This window comes from Helianthus annuus, chromosome 9, assembly GCF_002127325.2.
Source record: "Helianthus annuus cultivar XRQ/B chromosome 9, HanXRQr2.0-SUNRISE, whole genome shotgun sequence".
Classification (NCBI taxonomy): domain Eukaryota; kingdom Viridiplantae; phylum Streptophyta; class Magnoliopsida; order Asterales; family Asteraceae; genus Helianthus; species Helianthus annuus.
Genome location: NC_035441.2, coordinates 165,753,567 through 165,763,606, shown reverse-complemented (window position 1 = coordinate 165,763,606; position 10,040 = coordinate 165,753,567). Strand labels below are relative to the sequence as shown.

At 34.9% G+C, this 10,040-nt stretch overlaps 1 long non-coding RNA gene across 1 annotated transcript; it reads left to right on the top strand.

The window, feature by feature from the left end:
• Nucleotides 1–4,533: 4,533 nt before the first annotated feature.
• Nucleotides 4,534–8,771, top strand: LOC118482214. Its single transcript, XR_004867744.1, has 3 exons — nucleotides 4,534–4,665; nucleotides 5,211–5,264; nucleotides 8,542–8,771. It is a non-coding gene; the product is annotated as an uncharacterized LOC118482214 (long non-coding RNA).
• Nucleotides 8,772–10,040: the final 1,269 nt, after the last annotated feature.

Genomic DNA, 10,040 nt, shown 5'->3' with positions numbered 1-10,040 from the left:
CATAAACAAAATAAACCATCCAATCATCGCTCAAACCTTCACCTTCCCCTCATCGGTAAAGCTAGGGTTGTCCAAAAAGCTCGCAGCTCGGAGCTCGCTCGAAGCTCGCTCGAAGCTCGCTCGGATTTAGCTCGGAAAAAGCTCGTTCGATATGGCTCGGTTTGAAAGTGAGCCGAGCCAGCTCGGCTCGGTTAGAAAGTGAGCCAGCTCGGCTCGGCTCGTAACGAGTTGAGTTGGCTCGGTTTGGCTCGCTTAGTAGCTCAACTCGGCTTAGTTCGGATTATTTTCTTCATAATATATTTATTTTTATATACGTTATAGTATATTACAAAAAAAAACTTGTTATTATTTATATATATTTAGGCTTGTAATTTGATATCCATGGCATATTTGAATCTTAATTACCTTGCTAATGAACTAATATTGTATTTCATTGAAATTGTAAAACTTATTTTTCGTTGTTAAACATGATTTTAACTTGTAATGTATTAAGATAAACTTATTTTGAATATGTTTTTTTGAAGTATTGAATAATATTTTAGACTACTGAATTTTGAGAGTTATATATTATATTTTTCTTTATAAAATTGAGCCAAACCAAGCCGAGCCGAGCCAACTCGGTTTAAAACTAAGCCGAGCCCGAGCTTAGATTTTCAGCTCGGTTTCAAATCCAAGCCGAGCCAGCTCGGTTTATAATCGAGCTGAGCCCGAGCTTACCCTGGCTCGGCTCATGAACAGCCCTAGTAAAGCTTCACCGATTCATGACCCTTCTCGAGCGGTAAACACCTTAGGCGGCGGTGTTACCGCTCGGTAAATTCGTTTACCGACCAAGTTTGCCGCCCACTCCGTTCACCCAAATGTACTATTAACTTATTATAACACTTTACTTTGTTAAATATGTATTCTTAACTATTTTTTTGTTTAAAATTATTATCATTATTATTATTTAATATGATCATAATAATAAAAATAAACGGTTATATTCTTATCTAATTTTTTTGTTTAGAATTATTATTATTATTAGTTAATATGATGATAATAAAAACAAATGTTCACTAGTACAAAAGTTGTTTTTAAAAGCGTTCCTACTTTCTTTTTAGAAGCGGTATATCATAAAGCGCTTCAAAAAAGAATCACTCTAATGCTAATTTTTTCTATATCCTTTTAGAAGCGGTTTATATTTTTTTATGTTAATGCTTATTTCTAAATTTTAAAGGCTATACGTTTAGAATCGTTGGTTTAAAACGAAAATTAATATTTTAATCTAAAATTAGCTTTAGCGCCGCTACTCTGATCAAAACTGAAATATATTAACTATATATTTATTTACTTTTACCAAAAAAAATTTGGTATGTTTTTTTGGCTTTTTTAGTTAGTTTTCGAGTTAACTAGTGGTTTTCATTTGAACCTTCCTATATATATATATATATATATATATATATATTCGTAAAATATCTCTTTTCGCGTAATCGTACATGGGTTAGGTTATTTTGGAGCAACTTATATCTTATTGACTTATAAAATTTAATAAGTTGTCTTTATAGTGTTTGGGTTAGCTTATTTAAGTTATTTTTGTGTGTTGAGAAGTTGTTTTTGATAAGCTAGTATTTGTAACTCCTCACTTATGACTTACATAAGTTAATATGTACTTTTTGATAAGGAACCCCAAAAATAAAAAATAAAAAATTTTATAACAGAATCATATGTTTTCATCCGTGTGTGTTTGGGATTCCTTCTTAAAAATGAGTTATTAACTTATATAAGTGACAAGTGAGAAGTTAGAAATTCTGACTTCTCAAATATGGTTTGTCAACACACAAAACCCTTTAAAATAAGCTAACCCAAACACTCAAAAAACAACTTATTAACTTTTATAAGTCAATAAGTCATAAGTTGCTCCAAAATAAGCTAACCCAAACACTCCCTATTGTTTGATTGCAACTTTTTCATATATTATTATCATTATACTGTAAACATTAGTTCGACAATGTCCATAACATGCAATACATAAGATATATATCAACTATACATAACATATGAGAGGTTGAAGACTATTGAAACCTAAAATCAGATTTGACGTCTACAAACAAGTTATTCGCCGGAGTAACCATCATATGTCGCTGATTAAGTATCTAACAGAGGTTTAGAAAACTAATAGAACTTAAACCGTTAAGATTTACAATCGGAAGTTACCTTTTTATCGATCAAATCTTCAGCGGCGATGATCTTCAAGGAGATATGAAACGCTGGTGATGATGAAGTTGTTTTGATTGTGATAGATATGATGTTGATTGCGTATCTTTTTATTATCTTTTATATTTTATTGTTTGTTTAATTAAATAAAGAAATGCTTGAATATTGGTGGTATGGATAGTGTTAATATTAGCCATGGTATTGCAACTGATTCTATATATTGTGTTATTGCGTCTGATTATTGTGTTTTGCAACTAGGTGGGTTTTCTATACATTATGTTATGTGTTCTTGTCATTGTGTTTAGTTTGTATCCAATGGATATTAATTTTATTAAATTAAATATAAAGAAAGATTAAAGAGTGAAATATGTATAAAATATTATACGCTACAATTAACACTTCCTAAGATTTCGACGACTCTCGCCTTCTTCCACGCGATTTCATTCTTTCTTTCGTTTTGCAGATCGGCTAGGATGTCGCAGATTTTCTGATCCTGTTTCAACAGTTGTGTGATAAACTCTTCTGCGTTGTTCTTGAAATCTGATGGGGAGAGTGGAGGACTTCATCAAGCTATCCGATGCTGCTCCAGGTTCGCTTGTAATTGTTATCACTGATGATGCCGACTTTTCTGTTTAGTTCTTCATATGCTCCCTTTTCTTCGAGCGACCATATAGAGAATTGTAATTGATTTAGTTTATGTTGATCTAACTTTGATAGATCTCATCTATCTTTATTTAATGGTGTTAGCAATTGCTATGTTAATCAATTTAAAAATAGTTACTTAAAAAATTTTAAATTGTGTGAATTAGATGTAAGATTTTAAGTTAGTACGTATGACAATTCGATGTATAAGAATATAAGAACAGTTGTAGTTACTAATCGCAATCGAATAAAAAGTCATTATTATCTTAAATATAGACATGGTTATTGATGTTCTTAATAGTTGGATAATAAGTCATTGTGTTTTTTACAATGGTTTGTGTTTTGCTAACGAAATTGTATATTATAGTATATATTGTGTTTTTTTGGCTTTTGTGTAATATCCTTGGGAAGTCTTGATAACATCAATTGCTTTTTTTGTATATGTATTCTGCATGTTTATGATTTATTGTATATATTATAGTATACATTGTCTTTTTTTGACTTTTTTTGTAATATACTTGTGAGATCTTGATAACATTATCTGCTTTTTTTCTGTATATGTATCCTGCATGTTTATCATTTATTACAAGTCATTATTATCTTAAATGTAGACACTGTTATTGATGTTCTTAAATAATATTCTCATGACATAAATATAATCTACGTTTGGTTGTCGTTGATAGTTTTTTTTAATACTTTTGTAAACATGTAACATTGATAGATCTCATTTATCTTCATTTATTGGTGTTAGCAATTCCTACGTTAATCAATTACAAATAATTAATTAAATATTTTAAATTGTGCGAATTAGATGTAAGATTTTAAATTAGTATGTATGACAATTCAAGAAGAGTTGTAGTTATTAATCGAAATCAAATTAAAAGTCAACATTACTTTAAATATAGACATAGTTATTGATGTTCTTAATAGTTAGATAAGTAGTCATCGTGATATTAAAATATACAGTGAGTTTGGATGATGTTAATCATATATACCCGGACAGCGGACGGGTAAACTACTAGTTAGGATTATTCACAACAACGACATACCTACAATCAAAAGTTCACTGGAAGATCAAGAAAGAAAAGAATTAAACTAGGTAGGCGACGAGCCTAAAAAGAGATAAAAATGACCACGTTATATTTTCTGAAACATTGTGTTTCTTTTGAGCAATTAACTATGAGATATTGTGCCAATGATGTGGTGGTGGAGTGGTATGAAAAAGACTTGGTGTTCTAAGAGACCCAAGTTCAATTTCTGCTCTCCCCATTATTATTTTCTACGACACCTGATGATGTGAGACTAGGCGAGTATCCGGAGTTCGTTAGTTCAATTTTGAACTGAGCGGGTTTTACCTCACCGCACTGTCGTGCATTCCGGCGAGTGTTCACGGGCTTTGGCCCTAGGTGTGGGTTATCCCCGGTTCGGAGGCGAGTGTATCCCGATGTGAATTTCGCCAATAGCCCATTTGGAGGATTCGTTGGCCGTTATGTAACACCCAAAAAAATACAAAAAAAATAATTTATTGATTAACTTAATTAGTTAAGTTTAGTAAAAAATAAGGAAAAGATTTGAAAAGAAAAAAAATATGCAAAATGACAACAAAGGAATAAAAGGGGGGCTGAATATGTAAAATTGTAATAAAACTAACACAAGAAAAACAAAACCCAGTGAATTGGGTGTGTGTGGGTCGCGTGAAGAGCAAGGGGAAGGAAAACCCATCTCCTTCAAACCCTACTTCAAGAAATCTCAAAAATTGAAGCACTGTAAATCAAGAATCAGTTGCATGAACCCAAAAACTCCCTAATCTAAATACATTCTACGAAAAGGGTAAGTTGATTTCATGTTTTTATTACTTTTTATTAAGTGGGTGACGAACAAATTTTGAAGTAGTATGAAATTAGATTGAAGATGAATTAGTACCATCATGTAGGAACAGTATCTTGCATGAAACTGAAAAGATTGAAGGATTTGAGTAAAACCCATTTTCATGTTAGAAGTAAGATGAAACAAGTGATTATAGGATAGTGGAAAATTATGAGAAATTGAAGTAGGAATGTATAAACACTAGAGTATTATTAGTTAAATTTGAATGTCGGTTGTGAAGCTATGTGATATGAGGTTAAATTGATCAATGAGATGTAAAACTAGTAAGTTATGCATAAAATCATTGTACATAACGCTAAATATGTTGTACGCACACCACGTGTTCGACTAAATGCTTGTATGATAAGTATTGTGATTATTGGGTGAAATATGAGGTCTTGATTACCTAATGAAATATGTTAAAGAATATAATTGATATGTGAATGAGATAATCTTGTAAGTAATGAATGAACGCGATTGGGCTAAACGAATGGATGCGTTTCATGTAGGCGTGAAGGAAGAAAGCTCGAACACGAAGAAAACGGAAAACTCACAAGATTGAGGTATGTTAGTGTACATGTACATTTCTAGCTTGTTGTTTATGCTTACTAATTCTAATTGTCACTTGTCGTTTATGCCAAAATATGACAATGGTAGTTCATGGAAGTTGAGTAGTAAATAATTGTTGGGTTCGTAGGCTTTAGGGTAGCCGGCCCTAGTTAGGGTTAGCCGACCCTAGTTATTAGGCCCACTTAGTTAACTTGTTGACCAAGTAGGAAACCCTAATCTTGTTCTATAAATACCTATGATGTAATTGTAATCTGTGTCATTCTGAAAACAGTTGTGAGCATCTAATAAAAGTAAAACCCTAGTTGCAACCCGTGGACGTAGGTCACCCTGACCGAACCACGTAAATTCTCGTGTTCTTTATTTTCTGCTAGTGTGTGTGTGTTTGTTCCGCTTCCGCTCGAGCCTATTCTGATCCGATACCCCTAACAAGTGGTATCAGAGCCAAAGGTTCAGTAAAATACACGGTTCACACGGTTATTGCAGGAGAGGGAGAGAGAGCTGGACGAGAGATCTTGATCTGCTGTTGTTGCCATCGTCGCTGACTTGTTTACAGCCCGTACCTATTCTCTGGTTACGGCTCGTAAGGTCTAGGGTTTGCGCCGTAGGGTTTGCTGTTGCAGATCTGGTGGTTTTGGGGTGTTTGGCGATTAGGGTTTCGGTTCTTGAACCCTGGTTATTCGCTGATTTTACGCTCGGGTTTGCAAGAGAAGTCGCTGGTTCAGGTACTTTGGGTTTCTGGTTTATTGAAAGTTGCTCGGGTTTCGGTTGCTTGGTTCCTTGTGGTTTTTTCTGGTTTTCTCGTTTGCTATGGCTGAAGACGGGAAGTTCCGAATTGAGAAGTTTAACGGTACTGATTTTGCATGGTTGAGAATGCAAATAGAGGCGTTACTTGGTGAATGCGATTTGGATGTGGTACTCGAAAAAAAACCTGCTGGAATGGATAAAGCTACCGAGGCAATTTGGAACTCAAAGGACAAAAAGGCAAGAGGTAAAATTACATTGGCTTTGACGAGGAGCGTTGCATTTAATATCATGAAAGAAACAACTGCTCGTGGTATGTTAACTCTGTCAAATATGTATGAGAAGCCGTCTGCCAGTAATAGGGTGTTCTTGATGAGAGAACTGTTTAATATGAGAATGAACGAGGGCAGTTCAGTTGCTGCCACATTAACGAGGTCAATTCAATTTTGTCCAGGTTAGCAACTGTGGGCATGAAGTTGGATGATGATACTCAGGCTGTGGTTTTGTTATCTTCCTTACCTGATAATTGGTCAGGATTTGTGACAACGGTCACTGAAACTGCTAGAACTGGAAATTTGAAGTTTGATCGGGTCCGGGATAGTGTTTTGGGTGAAAACGTTCGCCGGAGGAACACTAGTGGAGGATCTACTTCTGGTATGCTCAATGTTAGCAGGGGAAGAGGTAAAAACAGAAGCAGGGGGAGTCGTTTGAAAAGTTTGTCTAAAGCTAGGAAGAATGTGAGGTGCTGGAACTGTGGTGAAAAGGGGCATGTTAAAAACGAGTGTCCTGATCCTAAGAAAGAGGATGGTAAGCAGCATGTAAACAGTGTTGTGTCAGATGAATCTGACGGTGACATACTGGTTTGCTGTGAAGAATCTATAGATTCTTGGGCTATGGATTCTGGTTCTTCGTTTCACGCTATACACAGCGGGGAGACGATGGTGAATCTGAAAAAAGGAGACTTTGGAAAGGCACGATTAGCTAACAACGGTCATGTTCTTAATGTTACGGGTATGGGAGATGTCAATCTGAAGACTCCACTGGGCACTACATGGAACTTAAAGAACGCTAGGGTAATTCCAGGTTTAACGAAGAAACTTATTTCTGTTAGTCAACTGGATAAACAGGGACTAGATGTTAAGTTTGGTGGTAGGAAGTGGAAGGTGATTGATGGAAATCTTGTTGTTGCCTATGGGAGGAGACGAGGATCGTTGTATCTAGTTGAGATACCTGTTGAGGGAGTAGCCGTCCCTGTACAACATAAAGTCTGGTTCACTGAATCTAGTAAGCGGAAGAGGGTTCAATTTGCGAACTTGAATCCTGGTGCTTTGGGGATGTCAGTTGAATGTGGTCGGGGGTCTAAGTTTAAGCCAGTCAGGGGATTTGGTGATAGTGGGAGCATGGGTCGTGTTCCAGGTACAATCACAAAGAACCGTTGGGTTTTGAAGACGAAGATTTCGACTGAAGAAAAAAGCTCTCCTGGAAATAGTTTGCAAAATGTGGAGAGTGGTATTAATTCTCGGTGTATCTCTGGAGCTAGTGGATCGTGCAAGCCGGTTGAGATAGAGAATGTGTCTGATAAGACTGTTGGGTTGGAGCTTGTGGGAGCTTCAACTGGTCTCTCAATTACTTGATGAGAGGTGTGGTTGCAACTAGGTGGCTTGGATGTGACTGAAGTCTTAGCTTGTTCTTGGAACTGGAGGCTGGGAAGACTTGAACGTAAAGATTACTGAAGTTACTGGTGATGGGTTTCTTGGATGCGCTTTGTGGACTATGCAAAGCCACCGAGTGGGAGATTGTTGGGTTCGTAGGCTTTAGGGTAGCCGACCCTAGTTAGGGTTAGCCGACCCTAGTTATTAGGCCCACTTAGTTAACTTGTTGACCAAGTAGGAAACCCTAATCTTGTTCTATAAATACCTATGATGTAATTGTAATCGATCTGTGTCATTCTGAAAACAGTTGTGAGCATCTAATAAAAGTAAAACCCTAGTTGCAACCCGTGGACGTAGGTCACCTTGACCGAACCACGTAAATTCTCGTGTTCTTTATTTTCTGCTAGTGTGGTGTGTGTTTGTTCCGCTTCCGCTCAAGCCTACTCTGATCCGATACCCCTAACAATAATATGATTTGTTTTGTATGGATTATGAAAATGGAAAATTTATGAAGAAGAACGCATCATTACCGGTTCAACCTAGTCGAACCGGTTAATGGAAGGTTAAGAATGAAAGGAATGAAGTTTTACTCAATCCGTCATGTACGGTTTGAGGTGTATGTGTAAGAATGTAAGGAATGCATTAGTTCGTCTTAAACGAACCGAATGGAAGTTATGTCTTGAATGTTAATATCCTTCATTAACGAATATATAGTGAATGGAATGTTTTGCCTCTACTTAGAGGTAAGTATGTATTGATCCGTTTAACGGGTAGAAATGCAAATTAAATGATGTGAAGTCATCTTAAGAACGAAATGGTTTATTAGATAAGTATGTTAATAACGACGGAATAACTTATTTGATTTTGTTGAATGTAGGTAAATTCTCAACATGATCTATGCCCATCTCACGCTTCCGACATTGCCAACTTAATGTGGTCTTAGTTTTGGTTTTATGTACTTTCAACTTATGTAGTCTTTTGATGTCCTTGTAGTTTGGGCAATAACTTCGTAGTAGTAGTTTTGTTTTTGAACAATGTAGACAATGTCCATTTTGGGTTTTAAAAAGGTCTTTTATGTTGTAGTATTTTACCGTCTAAAACAGGAATTAGCGGTCTAAATACGAATGGGTCATGCTGAAAATTTCTAAAATTTTCCTACATATTGTAGTCTTTTAACGTTAAAAAAATTACGAGATATTGTGATATTGTATTGTATTGGAAGAAGAGGAAGTAGGGGAATTGTGGAAATATGTAAAAATCCCTTTAAAATAAATGAAACAATTAAATAAACTAGCTTTCGTAAATAAAAATCTTATAAAAAAATATTTGGTAAATAAAACATTGGAATGATCTTTAGTTATTCCACACACTGCCATATGGGCAAATGAGGTGCCGATTATCAAACGGTATTGTTCATTAGTCGTGTTCAAAAGAATGGCTTCACGCGTATAAATTCTCTTTTCATTGTTGCAGATGACATTAGACTATCCACACTCACAACCCAACCCAACCTAACTTTTAATAAAAAAAACTAATTTCTCTCTCTTCCACCTAACCAACCCAACCTATCCCAATATTTCACACCATTAACAACCCAACCTAAGCTATTTTTTACTAAATATATTACGATTTAGATTTTAAAATATTATATAAAATTTATTATAAGTAATAAAAATGTTTATTTTTTTAACGAACTCTTCCACCTAACCAACCCAACCTATCCCGATATATTATGATTTAGATTTTAAATTATTATTTCAAAAAAAATCAGTATATTTAGTTTCATTTTTGAACGAACTCTGTTTTTAATAAAATTTATACCGGTATGCTCACAAAAAAAACTAAGAAATACAGTATATTTAATTTCATTTTTAAGTTTAAATCAGAAAAGTTATTCGAGTAATTTATTTAATAGGGGAAGAAGTTGTTAAAATAAAAATTGAAAAAGAATATTAATTTGGTTTACCAATCATAGTGAGAGTGGCAAAAATTAAACTTAGCTGGGTTGTGACTTTGTACCAACCAGGTTGCCCTCTTTTTTTTCTATTTTTTTTTATTTATTAAAATGAAACCAATATAAATCGGCCAAGTGGCAACCCAACTCATTTGAGGTCACAAATAGGAGTGGTCTTAAACCTCGTCAAGTTACATCTCAAATCCTTCACCTTGAGTTAAGCTAATGGTGTGAACGATATTCATCTTTTTGCATTAGACCATGTGTAGTGGGGCGTTTTCTTTAAAAAAATTTCAAAAAAAACGCCCTATAACGCCCAAATGACCATTACACCCGGCGTTATTTTTAAAAAAAAATTCAAAAAAGTTGATTTCGCGTTATGAGGAAAACGCCGAAAATGGCTTGAAGTCTTGCAGGTTGCT